At 37.7% G+C, this 24,774-nt stretch overlaps 1 protein-coding gene across 3 annotated transcripts in view; it reads right to left on the bottom strand.

The window, feature by feature from the left end:
- Positions 1–332: 332 nt before the first annotated feature.
- Positions 333–24,774, bottom strand: part of LYPLAL1 (lysophospholipase like 1) — an 89,680-nt gene continuing 65,238 nt past the window's right edge. Inside the window, exons 9-12 of one of the 3 annotated variants that reach the window (XR_012001796.1) lie at positions 20,775–20,928; positions 9,742–9,959; positions 4,137–4,216; positions 333–1,369 (exon numbers count right to left, since the gene is read on the bottom strand). The gene's annotated coding sequence lies outside the window, so the exon portion shown is untranslated. Of the gene's footprint in view, positions 1,370–2,590; positions 4,217–6,321; positions 9,960–20,774; positions 20,929–24,774 lie in introns of those variants that run through there. The other 2 variants (XR_012001798.1, XR_012001797.1) reach the window with 2 other exon arrangements.

The following is a 24,774-nucleotide window of genomic DNA, read 5'->3' as shown; positions in this document are numbered from 1 at the left end:
GGACTGAATATAGTAAGTTCTCTCTCCTCCCCGTCCCCTTACCTCCCCCTTCACTTAAGGTGAAGGTGTCTGGGACACATTACAAGTCTCTCATACAAAAAGAGTCCTGGTTTCCCTACGAAGGGATGGAGCCCAGCAGCAATGGGGTTAATGGAAAAGATCCTAGGGTTATGTTATATTCTAGTTCTGACCTTGTCAGGAGCCTTGGAAAGATGACTTCTCCAGTCCTGGCCTCTATTCTCTTACATGCAAAATGGGGACATTGGCACCTGCAAAATCATAAAGTTGCCAGAAGGATAAAATGAGATAATAAATGTGAAAACTATCACAGATTTGAACTTTGAGGATGATATTTATTGTTACATATTTTACATCTTCCTGCATTTCCACATTCTTTCCAAAACTTAAAAAAAAAAAGAATTTTCCATTTCCTTAAAAACAGTCAAACTGGAAAAGTTTAACTGATGTGAAGTCCTCAAATTTGTTTCTGGGCATGAGCCAATGAATTGAATTGATTTTCAAAGCTTTGCTAGGGTATTTTTAAAAGTCACAATGATAAATCCTCTGATTTTAAGAGATGAGGTTAGATATATCAATTATTTAAGCCAATTAGTTAAATGCCTTCAGGTGAGCAGTCATCTGAACATGAGTCATTGTGTGAGTGACAGTCAAACCAAGAAAGGAAGAGCATCAGACACAGCAGGTGTTTGAAGCCCTCGGCGGGCTCTATTTTGTTTTCCAGTTTCTGAACCTATTATAATATGGTGCTTCCCTAAATCTCTTAGTTCTGAAGGCAACTGGCTGTTCTTCGTGTGACATCCTGACTTGAACCCGCTCTGCTTCTCATCTCACTTCCTGTTTGTGTCATCTGGATGGAACGAGGCCCAGGTTTAGACAAGCAAAATGATTTCTAAATCCACAGGCTTGTTCTCCCTTTCTCTTTCCCTCTCTGAACACATGCTGTTTTCTGTGATCTGTGATCAAGGGAACGCTTCAGCTACACTCCATTTACAACACGAAAATGTACTGACCACAATCAACGAATATTCTCAGCTCTAAGTGAAAGGAGCCGTCAAAATGCATCATAATGGACACATGTCCACCTCGTAAAGCTCTCAATAGAAATACCACAGGAATAGAGCATGACCCCTTGGGTAATTAATTGTTCCAATTGGGGATTACAGAGGATTAGGTGGGAGTAAGCTATGCTGTGCTATGCTGTCACTGCTCTGTCAAGGCAGAGAGAGCCCCATTTTCAAGCACTGGTGCCCTTCCCAGATATTGGGTTTATTTTCACTAACTGCTTATATCTACTGTTGAAGTCCTCCAGTTTGCTTCTTTGGTCATCGTAGTTCATTTTCCCTTGGACCTGGACAGAAACAAATGTGATAGTCATTAGGGTGGTCCATGATGCAAGTTGGTATTAATGTGATAAAAGCTATTCACCCCCAACCCCACCACTGGGAAGTAAGTGGGGTAAGATACTTTAATTTCTATCTCTGAACTCTTGCAATTCATAGGGAAGGCTGCTGCCGCCTCCTGTATATGTCCTTTGGCAGATTTCCCCCCGTACCCACTTCTTTACTTCTTTTGCAAATTGGTGTCCAGGTGTTATGCAGAAGTGAGACCAACTGATTCTCCTATCCAATATGCAACATGATCCCCCACTCAAAGCAAAATCAATCTTTATTTGTCATTTCCCCTAGAGGCCTTTAAGACTATATTATTACATGTGTGCAAATATGGTAATTTACAGATAGCCCCACCCCCAGAGTCAAGATGGGGCTCCACCCTGGGTCGGGGGGCAAGGAGCTATGCCATGTGATCTAAGTCCACAGACCACTCGGGGTTTCTATTAGGATATTGGAAGGGTTTTTGCTCAATTTACCTTGTGGCCGACTCGATTCTATGTCTTAGACAATGGATGCTTTTATAAAGGATATGTTATGAGCTTTTTGTGTGTGTGAGTCCACTGCAATGTAAAATTTGATTTCCTTCACTGCTTTTTCTTAATTCCAAATAATGCTGTGTGTACTGCTGCTGCCTCAAGAAGCAGGAAGACCATAATTTACCAGATGTGAGGCTATTAGGCCTTCATTTCCTGAAGCAATGAATTAGCAACCCTTTTCCCTGTCACAGAAAATTGTCACCAAAATAGTCCAAGACACAATGGCAAGTCCAATTAATGCTTTATTTCTTCAAGAGGACCCAGCTGAAAAATGAATCGACTGAATGAGAGGAAAATTGGATAGGAAATCACCCAGGTCCAAAGTGGGGGAGAGTACTGCAGTAGGCAGTATTTAATTTCATATATTCTGTATTATAAGTATTTCAAACAATTACTTATATAGATTGCCCTTTTCTACTAGTCAAGATGAAAAATCATTGACTATACCTTGGATTTGCTTGCTCCTGTTCTCTGGAAGAAAAAAAACTAAATTTCTCTTTTGAACAAGCAGCAGCAAAAAGATAGGGTTCAAGGATTCGAGACTTTATTTTCATTGGAGTAGTGTTTTGGGGACAAAGAGTAAAGCTAGAGTCTGGAAACTGGAGCTTTAAGATGAGTTTAATTCTTTTAATTTATATTTAATTCTTTATTATATTTCATATTATACTTAATTTTCTAAAATACCTCAATGTTTATGATGGTTAATAACGAGAGGAAACATGCATTTTTTTCACCTATAGGTCCCCTTAACAGGTAGTATATTCTTGACCTACTCTATGGAAATACCCTTAAGATTTATGTAGGTTAATAATTTGATTTTAGAAGAAAGTGTTCTCTGAAATTGACTTTGCTATTTTTATTTACTGAAATAATGGGAAATGGATAATGGAAAATCTACTTAAAATTTGATGATAATAATATGGATTAGAGTTAGTACAATGTAGTCCATGTTTCCAAATACATAGAAAGTTATGGATGTATTTCCCCTGTTTGAGCATTTAGTTGATAATCATTTCTAAATTAGATGAGATTACATTAGAGATGCTGAAGAGGTGAAGTCACATCTTTTGCCCTTAAGGAACTTGGGACACCAGTGGGAGGCAGGAGGGGTGTCCCTGAAGCATCTGGAGAAGAATTACCAGGCAGCACACAGGACCAGTATGATAGAGTTATAGACACTGGAGCCAGAGACATTTGAAATAAGAAAATGTTTGCTGGGGGCCAAGAACAGTCAGGAAAGTCTTGCATTTCTTTTCCAAAGCAGGGAAGAGATGAGTGGGTGGAAGCAGGAAAGGAGAGGAAAACTGAAAATATGCTGAACACCATCTTTGAAAATCCCAGTATCTTCCTTTCAGAAGATTGAAGGGGTGGTGAGAATTACTTAGAAGAAATATCTTTTATTGATGAAACAATAAAGATGAAAAAAGAGTCACCCTTTGAAGAATAGTATATAAAACTCATAGTAATAAAATCATTTTTCAAAGCCTGATATAAGAGGAAGGCATGTGAACTTTTAGAGGGTCTTTAAGGACCATCTTACATGATAATGTCAGGAAAATACATCCTTTTGATGGTTCTTGAAGACTAGGAATCCTTGAAATGAAATATGGGAGACAGAACCCATCTCCTGAAACATGCCAAGTAATTCCACTTAGATCCTAAAAGGTACAAAACTAAGTTTTTCATGCTACCAGTTTTCTTCAGGTAAATGGCAAAGGCCACATTTTCTATTCTATAATTTCTGGGTCTCCTCCTGTGTCCCAATCTTACCCCAGGCTGTTGCTCCTCTTTGCCAGCAGTGAATTTTCCTTCCTTTATATATCTGGGCATGCTGTGTTCACTGCTTGAAATAATTGACACTACCACCCCACTTCATTGCATTTTTGTTCAAAATCCTTTCATTTTCAAGATCTGGCTCAAATTCTGTATCCAAATTCTTCCAAACCCCCTTTCAGCCAGTTAGGCAGCAATACTTACAAAACACATTCAAAAAGCCCATGAGAGATATAGAAAGTGGGAAGGGGGATGTTGAGCTCTTGCTTATGGAGAAACAATTGTTTGAACTGAAAAAATCTTACAAAGGGAAGAATACTTTGGAACACATGTGTAGTGCTCCATCATGAGCCCAGAGGAAAAGCATAACTACTTAAGGAATTAGCTTATTCATTTGGAATTGAAAATGTCCCACCTCCTCAGTCATTAGCCACTTAATTCTATCAGTCACACCAGCCAATTGAATCTTCTTAAGCTGTTGTCGTCATCAGGTACCTAAGGAAAACACAAATAAATCAAAGTCAACACACTTCTATTTATTTATTCAGAGTTTAGGGAAAAAATGATATCACAATGTGGGTTCTGATTATGAATGAAGTATATTGAAAAAGTCTTACATCAAAAACTGTGTGTTGGCAGTTCCACATGACATCATATGATAGATACAAGAAGGATTTTATGCTGACACAAACTACTATTTTATTGCAGTCGTATCAAATAAGTTAAGCCTCCTCTTAAGGACTTTAACAAATGTTTACCTTTTCTAGGCAGTTACTTAACTTTCCAATTATCCAGAAAGTGAGCTCATATAGACAGCAAAACACTCTAAATGATCTGAACACACATGGTATTAAAAATAGGAGAACTTTGGTTTTTGTTTGTTTGCTTGTTAATTAATATTTAATAAGGAGGCACAGACTTGACCTTGGGCATTTTGTTAATCACAAAGTTTCTTCTTTTATTTGAAACCAGCCATACACTTTGCTCTCAAAATCCATCCACCCATTTGAATGCTGGTTTTTCAAATGCCACGGTCATTAAAGTCTAGCAACCTGGGAAAAAAGCATGGCTCTACTGTTTTCACATGTTTAGGTTCTCCTGAGTTGATTTTGTCTGTTTGTTTTCATTCCTGAGAGAATGGGCTGCCTGTGGTCACCAAGGCATTCTCCCTAGAATTCTGTCATCGCTCTTGATAGAATTTTCATTCCTTAGAACATTGCTAACATAATCAGTACTGCTGTTATTGATCAACACTACTTGATCAAGGTGAAGTTGGATACAGACTCACTTATGGATCTTGTTTTATTAATCTCTTTTTAAAAAATAATAGAACCTCCTTTTCAAAGATATGCATTGTAGCATCATGCAGGATGAAAGAGAGCTCTAGGTCTTTATTTGTATTTACTGTAAGATCTGGGAATCTGGGTTCATGCAGAGAGATCCATTCCAGCCTCCTTGATCATTGCTGCATATGCTAGGCATCTAAATTCCTGATACTAGAGTTTTCTCTTGAAATTTTCAAGACATTCTCTTTTTCTTTGGCTGCCAATAGTTCAACTATGGGGGGTGGGGTAGGCGGGGGCACCTGGATGGCTCAGTCTGTTAAGCAAAACTCTTGGTTTCAGCTCAGGTCATGATCTCAGTGTCCTGGATGGAGCCCTGTGCTAGGCTCAGTGCTCAGGATGGAGTGTCCTTGAGAGTTCCTCTCCCTCCCCTTCTCCCCCCCCCCCCCCCCCCCGCCCCAAACCATGTGCTCCCTCAAGCTCTTTCTCTCCCTCTGAATTAAATAAATAAATAAAATCTTTTTAAAAAATAATTCAACTATGGCATGTTTAGGTGAGAATCTCTTTGGGAGATTCATTTAGCTCCTCAGATCTGTTGATGAAGGCTTTTAATAAAGTTTGGGATATTTTCAGCCAATTGTTTCTTCAAATATTTGTTCTGTCCCTTTCTATCCTCTCCCACTGGGATTCCCCATTACATACAGGATTGATATGCTTGGTGGTAACACATGGGTCTCAGAGGATTTGTTTAATGTGTCTGCAATTGTTCTTCTGTTTTTCAGATTGGATAAATTCTACTGATCCATTTTCTGGTTCACTAACTTTTCATTCATGTCAAATCTACTGTGGAGCTCATCTGGTGAATATTTCATTTTGGTGGTTGTATTTTTCAACTCTAGAATTTTCATCTGGTACTTTTTAATAGATTTGATTTCCTTATCAGTGTTTCCTCTGTACTGAATCATTGTTAGCATGTTCTCTGTTGGTTCTTTAAAATGTTTTGGGGGGGATGCCTGGATGGCTCAGCAGTTAAGCTCTGCTTTCGGCTCAGGGACTGATCTTGGAGTTCAGGGATCAAGTTCTATATGGGGCTCCCTGAGGGGAGCCTGCTTCTCCCTCTGCCTATGTCTTTGCCTCTCTCTATCTGTCTCTCATAAGTAAATAAAATCTTTAAAAAATAAAAATAAAATGTTTTCTGAACATTTTGTAATAGATGCTTTGAAGTCTTTACCTGTTAAATCCAACTTATAGGACCTCCCAGAGTCTATTTCCATTGGCTGCTTCTTTTTCTCCCTGAGTATGGGTCATATTTTCCTGTTTTTTTTTTTTTTGCATGTTTTATTTTTTTTTACTGAAAATTGGACATTTTAGATAATATATTATAACAACTCTTGTTCTCATTTTATTTTTATCCTGGGGGTTTTTGTTGTTGATGGGTTTTTTTGTTTACTTTCTTTTTTATTTTATTTAAAAAAACCCACCATTTGCTTTGACGTGGATGGAACTGGAGTGAAATTAGTCAATCAAAGAAGGACAATCATCATATGGTTTCACTCAATATGTGGAATATAAGAGATAGTGAAAGGGACTATATGAGAAAGGAGGGGAACTGAGTGGGAAAAATTGGAGAGGGAGACAAACCATGAGAGACTCCTAACTCTGGGAAACAAAGGGTTGTGGAAGGGGAAGGGGAGGTGAGTGGGAGGATGGGGTGACTGGGTGACGGGCACTAAGGAGGGCACTTGATGGGATGAGCACTGGGTGTTATACTATATCTTGGCAAAGTGAATTTAAATTAAAAAAGTAAAAAAAATTAATAACCTAGACTTAATCTGTAGAAACTATTACCCCTACAGTGTATGGCTACTGATGTCTCTGCTCAGTTTTTTTTTTTAAATCTTAATTTCCTTTTTTGATCTGTCTCCCCAGAGGCAAGTCTGCACAGTTTAGTGGTCAGTCAATGATTGGTACACACTGGGCTCAAACACCTCATGTCTATACAGCTTCCATTCTCTGTTAGTGGATTTGTATTTGGTTTGGGGAATACATTCCAAGTCTGGGCACTTTTCAATTCTGCCTCCATTCTTACTTTTTGCTGGGCCCTCTGAGGTCTGTACTTCATGAGTACGGGCTTCCAGACAGCCAAGGATGCATGGAATGCTTATCAAGGCCTTCAATGGCTACCTCATTTCCAGAACCTCCCTGTCTAGCCCTCTGGTATTTCACTACATCACAACAGAAACTGCAAACTCGGGCTAAGAGAGCCACAGTCTTGTCTTTTCTCTGTTGCTTCTGGGTGTGGGTTTTCCTTTTCCCACTCCAAATAAAGCTAGCCCTCTTCAACAGCAAAGCTACTGTTTTTCACAGACTGCTTTGGTATATTTCTGATTCACATTATTTTTGTCAAATCTGTCCAGCTTTAAAGTTGTTTTAGGGAGATAGGATTTGCTGATCTCTCCATTCCTCTATACCTGAAGTACTACGTCATTCCTGATAGTAAGAATCATGCTCTTTTCAAGAGATTTTAAAGATTTACCAGTGGTACTGGGTATCATTCCTTGGCACCTGGTGGTCACCTACACTGCACTGGGAAAAACAGTCAGCTATCAGGCCAGTGTGATCTTAACAAGAGTCCAGTAAGGAGCAAAAGGGACTAGCATTTCAGTTTTATAGGAAATTAAACACAAACATTAGCTTACCAGTTCCATATACCTATATTACCTGTGTGGTCTTTTAATTGATAATATTTTTTAAATTCTTTTCAATGCACAACCAGAAAGTCCAAGAGTAGGAGCTGGCCTCCTAGTCAGGAATATAGAAAATGCCTAAAGAAAAATGCCTTCAGAAGGAAACACTTTAACAAACATAAACCAGTGAACACATCTTCAACTCCGCTCATGCTGTGGGGATTAGCACAGGTGAGCCCCCAAGACACAACTCCTCCAGTCCCACTATTTTTTGAAAAGACAACACAATCTTTATAAAATGTTGTTTAAAAATAAATTAATAAATGAACAAAGAGCATCTCCAAGCTTGTCTTTTGTTTTCTCTTATCATGGTACCACTCAGCTTCTCCGGCAGAGTGAAACATATACTTTGGTTTTACACCGCTGCTCCTCCATCAGGACTCTGCTACTGACTTGGGAGAGGTCTGAATTTAGCCTTTATATTTCATTTTCCATAAGCAATATCTAAGCTTGAAATTTATACTCTATCAGACTTGAACTATCAACCATGCATTATATCTCATGTCAGTAATTTTAAAAATCATCTATATTTTGCCACTTCAGGGAGATAACAGTTAGGTACCTTTGTGATTTCTAGTTGCATTTGTATTTTTCTTTACTCTTGAAATTAAAATGGCAAGAAAATATTTAGAAAGTGTTGTCTTCTGTATCAGAGAGGTTTTCTGTTTCTTCACAGTATGATGTGTTTATAATTATGATTTATGATATATTTATAATCAAGATGCCCTGCACAAAGTAAAAATTCAGATTATCAGTTTAAATCTTTAGGAATAAAAAATTGGATGGGGAAGGTAGGATGTGCTCCAATCATTCCTTAAGCTGACATATTTATAAAACAAAACCATTATGCCATAAAGTTAGCATAGATTTATTGGCCTAGAGGTAAAGCACAAAGAAAAATCTTTTAAATGTGGCCACTAAAAGGTCCCTGTAGTAAAGCATAATCAAGATATTAATCACATTTTTGGTCCTTGACTATTTATCCCTCTGAGTAAGAAAACTGAGGTGACTATTATTCTGTTATGTTGTGCATTACTACACTATTTCCACTACCTGTGAAGTCTGCAAACTGAATCATCTTAAAAGAATTAGTCACTATGTTAAGGTTTTTTTCCTTGGCCCGGGTCCATTCCATGTTTTGCTCTTACTCTAAAGCATTTCCCTCTTCAATGGCAATAAAATAAGTTCAAAATATATACTATATAAGAAAAAGCAGCTAGTTTGACTCATGTTTCTTTCTTATTCCCCCAAACAGTAAGCAGCACCTTTTCCCTTTTCCCTGCCCTCAACTTCAGGAAACCAGAGAACTTTCTCACTTTCTAGTGCTCCTGCCCTCCGTTCTGGCACCCCTTCTTCTCTGCCAATAATCTCCCTTATTCCCCTTCAGGTAAACCTATGCATACAACAGCTTTCGTTTCCAATAAACCTTTAGAAGAGACTGCCAGCCATAGCCTGTCACAGACATAAACCTGGTGGCCACGTTGGCTGACTACATCACTTATTGACAATCAGCCAAAGGAAAGGGGGCTTAATTACAATGGAAGTAATTAGGTTGGAGATAAACAATTACTTCACAGGCAACACGAACCATATACATTGCTGCTGAGCACTTTGGGGGCCAAGTCATAAATCGTATAAAGCCCTCTGCACTTAGCACAGCACCTAACACAGGGTAGGTTGTGGATTTAATAAATATTTGGTTAATGAATAGTTGAATGAAGTAGATGGGTGACTAAAGAGTAATGAAGCCTCCTTTCATGTGAGATTGTAACCATTTCCCTGGAATAATCTAGGAAAACACCTGCCTTTTCAGAGAAGTCTGGACTAGAGCTCTTTCAGAATCTTCTTCTGGCCTTTGTAAAGGGAATTCTTTGTTTTTCATAAAGCAGCTTAGCATGACTTTTTTAAATCAAAGCCTAACAACTGTTTCTCATTTGATTTCGAGCAAAAGTAAAAGCACGGTAGCCTGTAAGACCCACCATGAGCTCACCTGGTTCCTGGTTCTTCCCTTCTTTATCTTTCTGACTTCAACTTTCACAGCTCTTTCTTGCTTCCTTCTTGCACCCACCTTGGCCTTTTGGATATTTCTTGGATGCACCAGACACATACTTGCCTTGGTGCCTCTGTGCTAGCTGCTCCATCTGCCTGGCTATTCTTCCGAGAGATGCACATGGCTCGCTCATTCCTCATCTCCTTCAAATGTCGCCTCTGCCGGGAAGAAGACATCACTGATGGCCTGTTTAATACCCACCGTCATGGATCCCTTAAGCACTTCTCTATTTTGCTTCTTAACACTTAAACCATCTTCTAACATGATGTATAACTTGCTTATTATTCATGTTTTCTTTTCTCTCCTGTGCCCCCATCTCTATCCTTAAACTAGAGAGAGGGCAGGAATTTTTGCTCACTGCCATGCCAATAACAATGCCAGGGACACACTGGGTGCTTAATAAATATTTGTCAAATAAAGTACTAGTTATTTTTTTAAAAGATTTTATTTATTCATTTGAAAGAAAGAGAGAGAGCATGTGCAGGCACGTGCACGAGTGGGGGGCAGGGGGGCAGAGAGAGAGGGAGCCTGAGCAGGGAGCCTGTTGCAGGACCTGATCCCGGGACTCTGAGATCATAACCTGAGCCAAATGTAGACGCCTAACTGACTGAGCCACCCAGGTGCCCCAAATGATCAGTTATTGAGTAAGTGTTTGGGGTCAGTAATTGTATTAGGAGTTAGAGGGCAGCCCAGGTGGCTCAGTGGCTTAGGGCCGCCATCAGCCCAGGGCCTGATCCTGGAGACCCAGGATTGAGTCCCACGTCAGGCTCCCGGCATGGAACCTGCTTCTCCCTTTGCCTGCATCTCTGCCTCTCTCTCTCTCTCTCTGTGGGTGTGTGTCTCCCTCTGTGTCTCTCATGAATAAATAAATAAAATCTTAAAAAAAGAACTTAAAAAAAAGGAGTTTGAAAACTAGTATGTTGCGTTTTAATTGTTCCTACACTCGACCACATATCAGAATCACAGGAAGCCCTGGTTAAAATAGATTCCTGGGCCCCACCACAGAACACTCTGCTCAAATAAACCAGAATCAGACTTAGAAGTACATGTGAGAGCCCCAGATGACTGTGATGGAGCCCCTGTTGGAGAGCCCCCAAATGGAGGAAAGAACATGACTTTCGAGTCGTTATCTATCTTGCTTCAATCTCTTTTCTGCATTTTACTAGCTGACTGGGTGATCTTGAGTAAATTACTTGTTGACATTTATTCTCTAGGAGATTTTCCCCAACTGCAAAATAGGAACAAATATTTAGTGAATCAGTGATCGAATGAATGAATAAATCAGAGGTCCTCAAGGGGATAGTCTATAAATGACATGCCGTAAGTAAAGGAGGTAGCCCAGGGCTGAAGCATAAGGAGGCATTTATTGAAGGGATAGTCATGTCCTAGTTCCCCCTAGGCATGACTACATCTCACAGATAAGCAGAGGCATATCCTGTCCACATTTCAGTTTTCTTGGTTTGGCAGAACTTGAGCTTACTGGGGCTTCATCCAGACTTGAACTATTTAATCTTTGTACTTGAAGTAGATAAGGGTTGGCTAAAGCTGGCAGGTTATTTTGTTGTTGTTATTGACTTTGGCCAAAGTTTCCACGTCATTAGTTCTTTGGAAAATGTCCTAAGTTTATGTGATGGGTACATTTTGATATAAATACGTAAGTGGTATGTTGCCAGGGGTATTAATGAATGGTTGTGTTTGAAATGATCCTGTGTTCTCTGGACTCTGTGTCACTCCAGAGGATTCCTCTTAGGGTTTGGGAAACACAAAAAGAGAATTCATGCACTGTTTAAGAAGAAATGCCAGGGTTTATGAATGCTCATACAAAAAGTAGTTTTCCTGCAACTTTGAAGTTTATTTTCAAAGAATAATTGGAGTGGTCGTTTCCAGCATTAACTAATTCATCTGTAAGTTTACTTTGATCCTTCTCTGACATAGCCAATAACAGGGACCATTTTTACAGGATTATTTATTTTTCTTTTTTTTATTTTTATAAATTTATTTTTTATTGGTGTTCAATTTGCCAACATATAGAATAACACCCAGTGCTCATCCCGTCAAGTGCCCCCCTCAGTGCCTGGCACCCAGTGACCCCCACCCCCTTCCCACCTCCCCTTCCACTACCCCTAATTCGTTTCCCAGAGTTAGGAGTCTTTCATGTTCTGTCTCCCTTTCTGATATTACCCACTCATTTTTTTCTCTTTTCCCCTTTATTTATCTTTCACATCCTTTCAGTTTTATTCTAACACTGGCACAAGCAATTTGTTTAACAATGATGCATTTCTTTGCAATTTTATTTTTGTCATTATAGGGCGGAGTATTGGATATCTGTTGTATCATGACTTAACATTTACTTGCTTATGATTCATCTCTGCAGAAACTCATATAAGAGGCAGGTATCATAGTCTTCATTTTAAGACTTTCACGAGACCTGGATCCCTGACTTCAACAAAAGGAGAATGTGATAAGCTTTTGTTGTTTGAGTGATTGGCTTGCTGCTTTTTATACATGTAATCAAGGAAAGAACATTAGCTAGAAAACTATGGGACGTGCTATATGTGCCCCAGGTTCACACACACGCTGAGTCAGCCTTTGGGCATCCTTTCTCTCCTGGCCAATGTATTGCCATTAACATTCTTCATTTAAGAACAACAAAAAAAGTAAAATTAGCAATAGTGAATTGAAAATTTCAATATTAACTTTTAATACAAAGACGGTTGCTTGAGAACAAATATTAATATGCCCATCCAGACCAACAATAAATTATATATTTCTTAAAAGGCTGTTGGCAGTGTAATGTGTGTAAGGCACTGAAATCATAATTGGCACTACCGTTTTGGCCCTGTGACTGGTTTTACATCAGGGACTTATTTTCCAGTTTTTTCCTCTGAGTTGTTATAATTATTTGCTCTAGTAGGATCTAAATTGAATGGCATGCACAATAAACGTGCTCCTTTCTGGAGCTCACACAGGCATTGTAAAATGCAAAGGGAAACAGTGGGAGACATTGAAGTGGTTCACACACTGACCTTTTAAAAACCAAATAGGAGAAAAGAACATCTAAAGGCCTGGTTAGCTCAGAATCCCACCCACAGGACTCCAGACTGCCTATCATCCAGCCCAAGCAAACATTCCTCTCCAGGTGTCACATGGAGACAGGCTCCAAGATAACAGGGTCAGCCTGGAGTCATAGGTATAAAGTCATCAGGTATAAAGCCATCGACTCTACTTTGGAGAGTCTACGAAGTTATTTTGCTCAAGTTGGTACTTAATGTTTCCCTTTGCACTGTAAATCTATGTTAAATAAAAAGGCCTAACTAACAAGAACTTTTTCTGTCTTTTTACAAAGGGCTTTGCAGGAAAAAAAATATATTCTCAGATAACTGGAAATTGTCAGATGTGCCCAAGGGTAATCAAAACCAAACCAAACCAAACAAAACAAAACAAAACAAAATATTGTATCTAAATCTGTATCCTTCCAACCTGTGTTGTGAAAAACCAATTTATCTTTATTTCTCTGACACCATCACCAATAATTAATATCCACCTGTTAGAACAGAGTTGACTCTTTTGTCAATAATGTGGGATGCAGACCTAGATAGGGGCTGCCTCTTGGAAGATTCCGATTCTGAGGATATGGATAGCAGTGATTAAGAAAAAAAAAAAAAGGTGAGAGACCACTCAGTGAAACAATGTAGCCCCAGGGCTCCTGGGTGGCACAGTTGGTTAAGGGTCTGACGTTTCCTCAGGGTTGTGAGATCAAGTCCCACGTAGGGTTTCACACTTAGTGAGGAGTCTGCTTAGAGTTTCTTAACATTTCTCTTTTCCTCTCTCTCTGCTCCTCCCCCCAACTCTTTCTCTCCCTCAAATAAATAAATAAACTTTTTTAAAAAAAGAAACAAAGTAGCTGATATGCAAAAATGATTGTTTTCATTTAAACATTGAAATATGTGAACATTCACATATAAGTTATGTGGACAAAAGTTTTCATTTCTCTTTAGAACACAGCTAGGAGCAAAACTGCTAATAGTTAACTGTATGTTTAATTTTTGAGGAACTACCAAATTATTTTTCAAAACAGCCACATTATTTTACATTCCCGCCAAGAGTATCTGAAGGTTCTAATTTTTCTACCTCTCTTCCAACACTTCCTATTATCTGTGCTTTTTATTATAACCATTCTAGTAAGTGTGAAGTGACATCGCTTTGTGATTTTAATTTATATTCCCTGATGTCTGGTAAGTTCCTTTTGCTTGGAAGCTTGGAAGATTTTTCTTTATTAGCCTATGAGATCAGAAAGTTTGTTCAGGGGACGCCTGGGTGGCTCAGTAGTTGAGCGTCTGCCTTTGGTTCAGGGCATGACCTCAGGCTCCCGGGATTGAATCCTGCATTGGGCTCTCTGCAGGGAGCCTGTTTCTCCCTTTGCCTGTTGCTGGCTCTCTTTGTGTGTCTCTCATGAATAAATAACTAAAATCTTTTTTAAAAAAAGGAAGTTTTGTTCAAGTTATGACAAAATGTGTCTTGTGTCATCCCATCCTGGAACACATGGAGTCTAAGGATTAGATTCAGCTCTTTCTTCAATATAGAAAAAAAAAATCATTTTATCCTTGATGAATTTCCCATGGTAAATTACTTTCCCTCTTTTATGGGTTTTATTTCTTACTCTGGAATGTATTCTCATGTTAGCTTCCTTGATCTATTCTTCAGGTCTTGGATATTTTACCTCATGATATCATTCTTTTAATATTTTTACTCTTTGTCTTTGCATTGAAGTATTTCATTAACTCCCTCATATTTAAAAATTCAGCAATACTTTCAGCACAATCATCCGATGGAGTACAGCTAAAAACACTGGACAGATGTAAACATCAGTTCTAAAGCACTAGAGAACTAGCAAGGCAGCATGAATTTGAGGGAACAAGATATGATACAGAGGGGAAGAACAGAGAGGTGAGTATGCAACATTCATCTCCACTTTTCTCCTCAAGATATTTGCTAGTTTGCAAACCATAATTGAAGAAGCCACTGAGGTGAGCAAATCTTTCAATCTTACTAGGTTGGGGAATAAAAATTTTATTTTATTTTATTTAACTTTATTTTATTTTTATTTTTTTTGTGGGGGGGATAAACATTTTAATTGGGAAACTATCAAGGGGGCGGGCTTTATTAAACACATAACATTTTTTCTTAGGTCCTTGAAGGGATTCATTCTAGTGTTAGCAATCAACTGTATATAGACAAAATCTCACAAAGACTGAAAACTGATCAAATCTGCTTAGTGTATGATTGGATTACAATAATCTTTTCTAGGCTCACTGCCTAATAAAATAGAGTTAACCCTCTGGAGAAAGATAACATCATTCAAAGCATCAAATTATTTCTCATGTTTTCCTATGAAATATCTGGCATTCCATGGGACAAGACCAAATGAAAGTCAAGGAAAAAAAATAGATAATAGAAAAAGATGCAGGGGCACCTGGCTGGCTCAGCTAGTGGAGTGTGCAAACCTTGATCTTGGGGTCATGAGTTTGAGCCCCTGTTGACTGTAGAGATAACTAAAAATTTAAAACATCTTAAAAAAAGAGAAATAGATGCACACGAGATTGGAAAATTAGAGTCTTCAAATGTGGATATCAAAATAGTTGTAATTACAAGATCAAGAATACTAGCAAAAAACTAGAATCCCTAGGGGCACCTGGGTGGCTCAGTTGGTTAAGCATCCAGCTCTTGATTTCAGCTCAGGTCATGATCTCAGGGTCATTGGATGGAATTGGGAGTAGGGCTCTGTGCTCAGCAGAGAGTCTACTTGAGATTCTCCCTCTCCCTCTGCCTACCCCACCCAGCCCTGTTCATGCACATACTCTCTCTAAAATAAATCAATCATAAAAAAGAAAATTGGAATCAATATATAAAAGAAGCAAATTTAAACTCCAAAAGTAAAAACTCAGGAATCCCATTTAAGAATTTAATAAATGGGTTTAATATTAGGCTTCATGCAGCTGAAGAAGATCTGTAAGCCAAAAGATGGAGGGAAATATCCACACTGAAGCAAAAATAGAAAAATAAAAAAATAAAAGCATGGGAAAGAGGGCAAAATATATATATATGGCACAGTGAAAAGGATTAATCTGTGAACTGGAGTTCCAGAAGAAAAATTAGACAATGGGACAGAAATAATACTAAAATAGGTAAGAGTTGAGAAGAACATAAGTCCACAACTTCAAGAATCACCATGAACACCAAGGAAAAAAAGAGAGAAATTCATAACCAGGGACATCATATTAAAACTGCTACAAATAAAATACAAAGAGAAAAATCTTAGAAGCTAGGGGAGAAAAAACACATAATTTGTAAAGAAGCAACAGTAAGATGACTGGAAATAACTGATTAAACAAGTCAGTGCACTAACATCTTCAAAGTGTTGAAAGAAAATAAATGCCAAAGTAGAATTCATTATGTAGTGTATATAGTCTTTTTAAAAATTTAAATTCAAGGTAGTTAACATATAATGTAGTATTGGTTTCAGGTGTAGGATTTAGTGATTCATCACTTACATACAACACCCAGCGCTCATCACAACAGGTGCCCTCCTTAATCCCCATCACTTATCAGCCCATCATCCCTCACCCCACCCACGTCTCCTCCAGCAACCTTCAGTTTGTTAATTGTTTCTTATGGTTTGCCTCCTTCTCTGTTTTTATCTTATTTTTCCCACCTTCCCCTATGCAGTATATATAGTCTTAAATGCAAAATAAGGACATTTTCAGATCATCTACCACACTCCCCTCCCAAATAAGAAACTGTCACCCGTTGACCAACTTGAACACTTTCTAACTCATTTTATGATGGAATTAAACTTTGGTTAGAAAAAACTGATAAGAACATTACAAAAAGGAAAATGACAGGCAAATCTATCTTAGAAATAGATGAAAAAATTCTACATAAAATAGTAGTGAAGCAAATCTAGCAATACAAAAAGGAATGGTACATCATGGCCAAATGGGGTTTGAAAAGAACCACAATAGAAATTGAAAAACAATTTGAATTAAATGGTAATTAAAATATGACAACCTTTGGAATGTAACTAAAACCATGGGTAGAGAGAAGCATGTAGCCTTAAATACATATATTGGAAAGAAAGTTGAAAGGAACAATCAGATGTCTATTTTAAATAAATACATAAAATACAACAAATGAAATCAAATTAGAGAAGGGGATGAAAAATTATAAAGGTTAGGGCAACAATTAGTGAAATAGGAAAACAAACATGAAGTCAGAAGGATCAATAAAGCAAAACCAAGATGGTTCTTTCAAAAGGAAAATTAGCAAGACTAATAAGACATTATTAAAGCAAGGTGCTTCAAATTAGCCTTTTGATAAAAGTGGCCATTACTACATTTTGTATAGATATTAAAAATATAAGAGAAAATTATAAAGGTATATACCAATACATCTGAAAATTTATATAAAGGTACACGTTTCTTGAAAAATATACCTATTGACACCTAACAGAAGAATAAGTACAAAATCAAAATAGTTTTTTTACCTATTAATGAATTGGATCAGTTATTAAATAACCTCCCCACAAAAAAAAAAAAAAAAACTCTAAGCCCAGATGGTTTCACTTGTGAATTCTCCCAAACATTTAAGGAAGTAATAAAACTAATATTATAAAAACTTTTCTAGAGAATAGGAAAAAAGGAACACTTCCTAACTCATTTTATGATGCAATTAAACTTTGATAGAAAAACCTGATAAGAACATTACAAAAAGGAAAATTACAGGCAAATTTATCCTATGAAAATAGGCAAAAAACCCCTAAATAAAATATTAGCAAACCAAATCTAACTACACATAAAAAGAATAGCCTATCATGATCAAGTGGGGTTTCAATTCAAAACTCATAGATTTTTATAGATAGAAAAATAATGTTTAACATTCATTTACAATAAACACTCTTAGAATCTAGGAATAGAAGGAAGCTTCTTTAATTTGATGAAAGATATCTACAAAATGTCTACATTATATTTATTTGTTATCTATTGAAAGATTTCCCCCTTGATATTGGGAATGGAGACAGGTTGTCTACTCTTGGCAATTCTATTCAACATTGAACCAGAGGTCCTGCTTAGTGCAATAGGCAAGAAAAGAAATGAAAAGTATAAGAATTGAAAAAGAAGGAATAGAATAAAAAAAAGAAGGAATATAATCACAATATTTGAAAATAAAATGATTTTAAACATAGAAAACCCAAGTGGTGTACAACCAAACTATTAAAATGAGTGAAATTTGCAAGTTTGCTTTATACCGGATCAATAAAAACAAATTATATTTCTATATACTGCAACAAACACAAAATTAAATTCGAAAACTACATTTACACTAAAAAACAGCATACATCTCTGAATAAATATAATAAAAAATATACATGATCTCTACATTAAAAACTAAAAAAAATAAATAAATCCAAAACATTATCAAGATAAACTAAAGTAATCCTAAATAATTGGAAGAATATATTTTGTTCATTAAAGCAAACATCATTATTGCAATGGTATCTATTCTCCCCAAATTGAACTATAAACTCAAAATAATTCCAGTCAAAATGTCTTTTTTTTTTTTTTTTTTTTTTTTTTTGTGGCTATTGACATGACGATTCTAAAATATATAAGGAAATTCAAAGGGCTTACAATAGTCAGGTCTAACTATAAGAATAAATACAAAGCTGGAAGTCTACTGCTACCACACCTTGAGACCTATTATAAAATAATATTAATATTTTGAGCCACTGATATGAGAATAGACCAATAGAACAGAGGGAAATAGACTCACACATATATGGTTACCAGATTATGACAAGGGTAACAGGGGATTGGTAGGAAAACATAGTGACTTCAGTTAATGATGCTATGTAAATTGAATATTTATATGGAAAAGATGTGAATCTTGAATCTTGTACCATACACAAAAATAAGTTTTAGATAAAATGTAGATCTAACTATAAAGGGGAATACATCTAAACTTTCAGAAGTCAACATAGGATGGTATCTGTGACTCTGGTGAGGCAAATATATTTCTTAAACACAATTGGTGCTACACAAAACATGCTAACTACAACAGGAATATTTAACAAATTGGATAAGTTAAAATTATGAGTTTCTCTTCATCAAAAGATGCCATAAAAAGAGTGGGATGGTAAATCAGAGGATGGGAGAAAAAATATTTGCCACCAATTTATTCAACAGCAAACTCAGAATGTGTTATTAAATTCCCACAGTTAAATAAATAGGCTATGAAGCCAGTAGAAAATGGGTAAAAGATATGAGCAGACATTTTACAAAAGAAATATCCAAATGCCTAATAAACATACGAATGGGTGTTCAGCTTCACTACTCAAGAGGTAAATACTAGTCAAAGCCTGATGCCAAAAAAAAAAAAAAAAAAAAAAAGCCTGATGCCATACAGCTACACCCAAATAAGAATATCTAAAAAAAAAAAAAAAAATCCAGTGTGAGTAAGAACACACGTTGCTGCATGACTTTCATGCACTTTTGTGTACTTTGGATGAGAATAGAAATGGGTACAAGTCACTTCAGGAAAAAAAAATTTGACATTTTATTGTCTAGCCAAACGTTAGTATAATTTATGATCTGGTATTTTCTGGATCACAATAGATATTTTTGTACATGTATCAGGAGACATGCACAAGAATATTCATGTCAGTAGTGTTCATGAGAGCGTCACATGCACACACACACACACACACACAAATCCCTTACCTCAATCGTCAGTCAACAGCAGAATGCATATAAATAGGGGTATTTGAACACCATGGAATATATTACACAGGAATGAATTACACTCACTAATATGGATGACTCTTAAAAACATTAGTAATGTTAGGTGATACAAGAAAGACCACAGATAAGATGATTTTTATAAAGGCCAGATAACAGAAAAAGTAAGCCACATGTTGAACCTGCTCATGAGCGTATGTGTCTGAGAGTGTGTGTCATTTTGTTTTTGTTTTTGTTTTTTTAAGCAAGAAAAGGATAAATATAAACAGAGAACCTCAAGATAGTGGTTTCTTTTGGTGGCAGGGAAAGGGAATAAAATATGTCAGAGGCCTGAGGGTATCCATAAGTTATTGGTGATAATCTAGTTATTTGGCTGAGTGATTGTTTCATTGTGAGATATCCATATAATGGAATATTCTGCAACCATTAAAATTAACATACATGTGCGTAGACACACATACCTCACACAGGGAAACTGAATGATGTTCCTGACATATTATCTGACAAAACTACTACCTTGAACAATATGCGAAGGAGTCTGTTATTTTTTTTTAAAGACACACATAAGTGTGTGTGTGTGTGTGTGTGTGTGCAAGAGAAATCAGTGCACACCAAAGTGTTTATTTATAGTGGAGGGATTCAATTCCGTGCTTTTCTGTGCTATCCTATTGTCCTATGGTGATCATACAATACAAGTTTCCTAAAGAAGTATGTGACTTTTGGGGCGCCTGATTCTTGATTTGCATCAGACTCTTGATTTTGGCTCAGGTCATGATCTCAGGGTTGTTGGATGGAGCCCCATGTCTGGCTCCACGCTCAGCAGGGAGTCTCCTTGGGATTCTTTCCCTCCTCCTCTCCTTGCCCCTTTGCCCCCCTCCTCCATTCCTGTGGCACATGTGCGCACTTTCTCCCTTCCTCTCTCTTTCTCTCTCTCTCTCTTTCTGAAATAAGTGAATAAATAAATCTTTTTAAAAAAGTAATGTGTTACTTTTCAGGTATTTAATTCACAATCACAACACTCTTCAATGTTGAGTAAAACACTCACTTTTACTGTGACCATCATGTGCCAAAGCAACCACAAAATCGAATATATACATTGAATTCCTTCTTTGTGCAAAAATCAACCAGCTCCCACAGTGGCTGAAATAATTGGTACCACCAATGTCCGAACTCATGTACCGTAATGATGTGGCCTCAGCTACTTCCATCATTAATGTTTCAGCAGCTTTAATTCCTTGCATCTTTCACAATTTGGTATCTTCTTTCCCAGAAATGGAGAAGAAACATGCAGCTGGATAGGCCAGGAGCCTCCCCTCTTAGGAGAATGTGTGTCCTGAAATGTAAAGAAAATACAGATACTTAGGTCAGCACCTAAACGTGAAGCCATCTGTTAATTTGGATTTTCAGATCTGCCACTCTCATCTCACAGAGAGCCAGGGGCGGCCAACAGATCCTCCTGCGTAAGTCTATAAAGCAAACCTCATCACCGAGTGTGGCAAAGCCCAGAGATTTATTATAAAGTGATATATTTTCAAAGAGCAGCACAAAGAGTCTTTTAACACTGAATTTGTCAGAGACCTCGCCGACATCAAACAGATGCTTTTCACTTGGAGCATTTGACTCTTAAACTTCAATGTTTCATATGGTAAGTGATTGGAAACTTGGGAACCATGAAGTAATACTTTTCTCTGATTTGGAAAATTTGACTCTTTAACAATGAAACTTTAGATGCATATTAAGAATTACTTTGAGAAGTGGGATAGTGTTTTCTTTATGGAGAGACTATCATTTGGTCCAGTAATATCACTCTTTCAAAGATTGAAAAAAATCTCTAAAATGGATTTCGTGTTAACAAGAGGGTTTTTTTTTTAACCCTCTCTGCCCTGCCCCCTTTACGCACCTACGTATCTCCTCGATTTCTTCTAAAAATCAAATAAGCACTACATGCCTGAGGCTTCAATAAAAGCCTTCTAACGTGGGTCATTTGATTTTTGGCCTTAAAAAATAAATCATATGCCAGAAGTTGGATTACTATCATGCCATATTCTTGAATAAACATGGTGCCTCTCCTCCGCTGAGGCTGTTGCCAATGTTTATAATTTTGCATACATCTTAACCCAGATGCAGTGAACTGGTTATATGGAGCTTTCCTGGTTACCAATGACATTGTAAACCACAGAAAGCATGCAAACTAGAAGAAGCAAAGCCCAGCTTTGGTTTATGGCCCTACTCAACTTTTTGTCCAACCAACTCTAACTCCATCTTGAGCTGGATCATAAGGGAAAGAGCTATTGCTTTTGGATTTAGGAAGTATGCAGTGCCCAACATTCTTAACGCACAGGAGGAACAGCTGGGCCACCCAACATGATCTTAAACCTGTACCATAAATAATGGAGCACAAACTAGAACTTTCCCAAGTAAAGATGTATGACTTTCACTTGACAGATGTTCCTTTATAAGATTTTTACATGACACTTTTTTTTTTATTTAACAAATAAAGCAGAACTTCTTTAGTTTGGATTCTATTACTCATTCTTCAGGGGCAAAGACTGAACTAAGAGGAATTAATATTTACCAACTATGATGTCCTAGACACTGTGACACATGATCTCAAAAATTTGCTTTTGCTTAAGAAGTTATTTACTAATACTAAAAAGAATAACCTATTGTTGAACACCTATTGTACTGGGCCTGGTACTAGCTGCTTTTTAAAGTAGGTATCATTTGAGGATAAGTACAGTCCTGCCAGAGAGAAAACAAGTTCAAAGAAGATGGCTTATTGTGCCCATGCTCAGATCACGATGGACCCAGAGTTCCCACCTAGGTATATCTCACTTTATGGAAAATGTAAATTAGGGTTAAGTCTACTTGTAAGTCAGGGATTTGTTTTTCATAAAAGAAAGGCTTTTTGGTGTCAGTCATCCCAAGCTAAGGCAGTAACACGGGATTCATAGGGAGGAGGGTTGATGTTCAGAGAAGCAGTAAATAATATTCTTTTCTTCCCCTCTCACGTTCAGATACATTTGAGAAATCAGACCCAGATGGAGATGAAAATATCAGCTTTCTTTCCTTTTTTATATTAATTTATTTTTTATTGGTGCTCAATTTGCCAACATATAGAATAACACCCAGTGTTCATCCCATCAAATGCCCCCCTCAGTGCCCATCACCCAGTCACCCCATCCGCCTGCCCACCTCCCCTTCCACCACCCCTAGTTCGTTTCCCAGAGTTAGGAGTCTTTCATGTTCTGTCTCCCTTTCTGATATTTCCCACTCATTTTTACTCCTTTCCCCTTTATTCCCTGTCACTATTTTTTATATTCCCCAAATGAATAAGACCATATAATGTTTGTCCTTCTCCGATTGACTTACTTCACTCAGCATAATACCCTCCAGTTCCATCCACGTCGAAACAAATGGTGGGTATTTGTCGTTTCTAATGGCTGAGGAATATTCCATTGTATATATAGACCACAGCTTCTTTATCCATTCATCTTCCGATGGACACCAAGGATCCCTCCACAGTTTGGCTATTGTGGACATTGCTGCTAGAAACATCGGGGTGCAGGTGTCCCGGCGTTTCATTGCATCTGTATCTTTGGGGTAAATCTCCAGCAGTGCAATTGCTGGGTCGTAGGGCAGGTCTATTTTAACTGTTTGAGGAACCTCCACACAGTTTTCCAGGAGTGGCTGCACCAGTTCACATTCCCACCAACAGTGCAGGAGGGTTCCCCTTTCTCCACATCCTCTCCAACATGTGTGGTTTCCTGCCTTGTTAATTTTCCCCATTCTCACTGGTGTGAGGTGGTATCTCATTGTGGTTTTGATTTGTATTTCCCTGATGGCAAGTGATGCGGAGCATTTTCTCATGCTTGTTGGCCATGTCTATGTCTTCCTCTGTGAGATTTCTGTTAATGTCTTTTGCCCATTTCATGATTGGATTTCAGGTTTATTTCTGATAAGGCCAATTGGATAACATGACTTTAGATCTCTTGATGAAAGAGACTTGCTCTTCCATTTCAACCTGAGACCTTGGGCTAGCCTGCCTATGGGAACATCCAGATCTAGAGTAGAATTCCTGCCTCAAGTTGATTTGGGGCTCACCGCCATTAGTGGATCAGTTCCATTCATTTCACAAATACCATCCATGGTTGTCATCCACCAATCAGATAACTCAATCTCCTTCAGGAGTGAGTAAGAGATGGGCAAGCTGCCCATATGGCTATGCTAGCAGAAGTATTTTACAGAACCAGGATGCAAAGGGAAAAGCAATTCCTTCTGAACATTCTCTGGTACTTTCATTTCTTAACCATTAAACCTAAAGAGGTGTGACTAGCCACCACTACACACACACACACACACACACACACACACACACACACACACACACAGATTTCCTCATGATAGCCCAGCTCCTGTCCTCATAAAGTCCTAATCCCTCTTGTTTATGCACCTCTTTCTGTAACATGTAGTTTAGATTTTGTTACCAGAGTGTGCTGACATGGTCAAGGCTTGTACTAATCAAACTAACTCCAGGCTTGATTCTCTCCTGGGATGCACACTCTATCATTACTCTATTCCTTATTTCAAATTATGTTGAGATTTGTAGTTCAGTATAGCTTACCAGAGCAAAGGCACAAAACAAAAGGATATAATAATGGATTCTCTGTGGTTGTACATAGTAAGTCAATGTAGAGATGCTTCAAATTTGACCATAATGTTTATTTTGTTATCAAATCTGCAGGGAATAATTATAGTACAAATTTCCTTGCTCTAAGTTAAAATGCAGTACGATGTAACTTCACAATCATTAAATCTGAAAGCCGTCTTCCCACCCACACCCCCATTTATCATTGTCAATCCAGTGCCTTGGTAGAACTGGGATTCCTTCAGCAACTACAACTGAGCATGGATGAAGTTCCTTTAGGACTCCAAGTTGAGCAATCTAAAATATCCTGGGATGTTAATCCTCTCTACCCAGTGAATTCAAATGCTTCCAAGTTGTAACTTGATTGCCCCTTTCTACCCTATAATTTTGAAGCCATATTGTGATACTGAAGAGCTCTCTCAAGATCTAAACCTCTCCATGGCCCCTGCTCCAGTGTGTTCTTTGTGGCCTATTTTTCTCCTTGAATTTATTGAAAGTGGACATTGGGGTACATGCCAACATTGTGGTCAT

The sequence above is a fragment of the Vulpes vulpes genome, chromosome 5 (genome assembly GCF_048418805.1).
Source record: "Vulpes vulpes isolate BD-2025 chromosome 5, VulVul3, whole genome shotgun sequence".
In the NCBI taxonomy this organism is placed as follows: Eukaryota; Metazoa; Chordata; class Mammalia; order Carnivora; family Canidae; genus Vulpes; species Vulpes vulpes.
The sequence above is the reverse complement of the archived record's forward strand: the minus strand, read 5'-3'. Positions and strand labels throughout refer to the sequence as shown.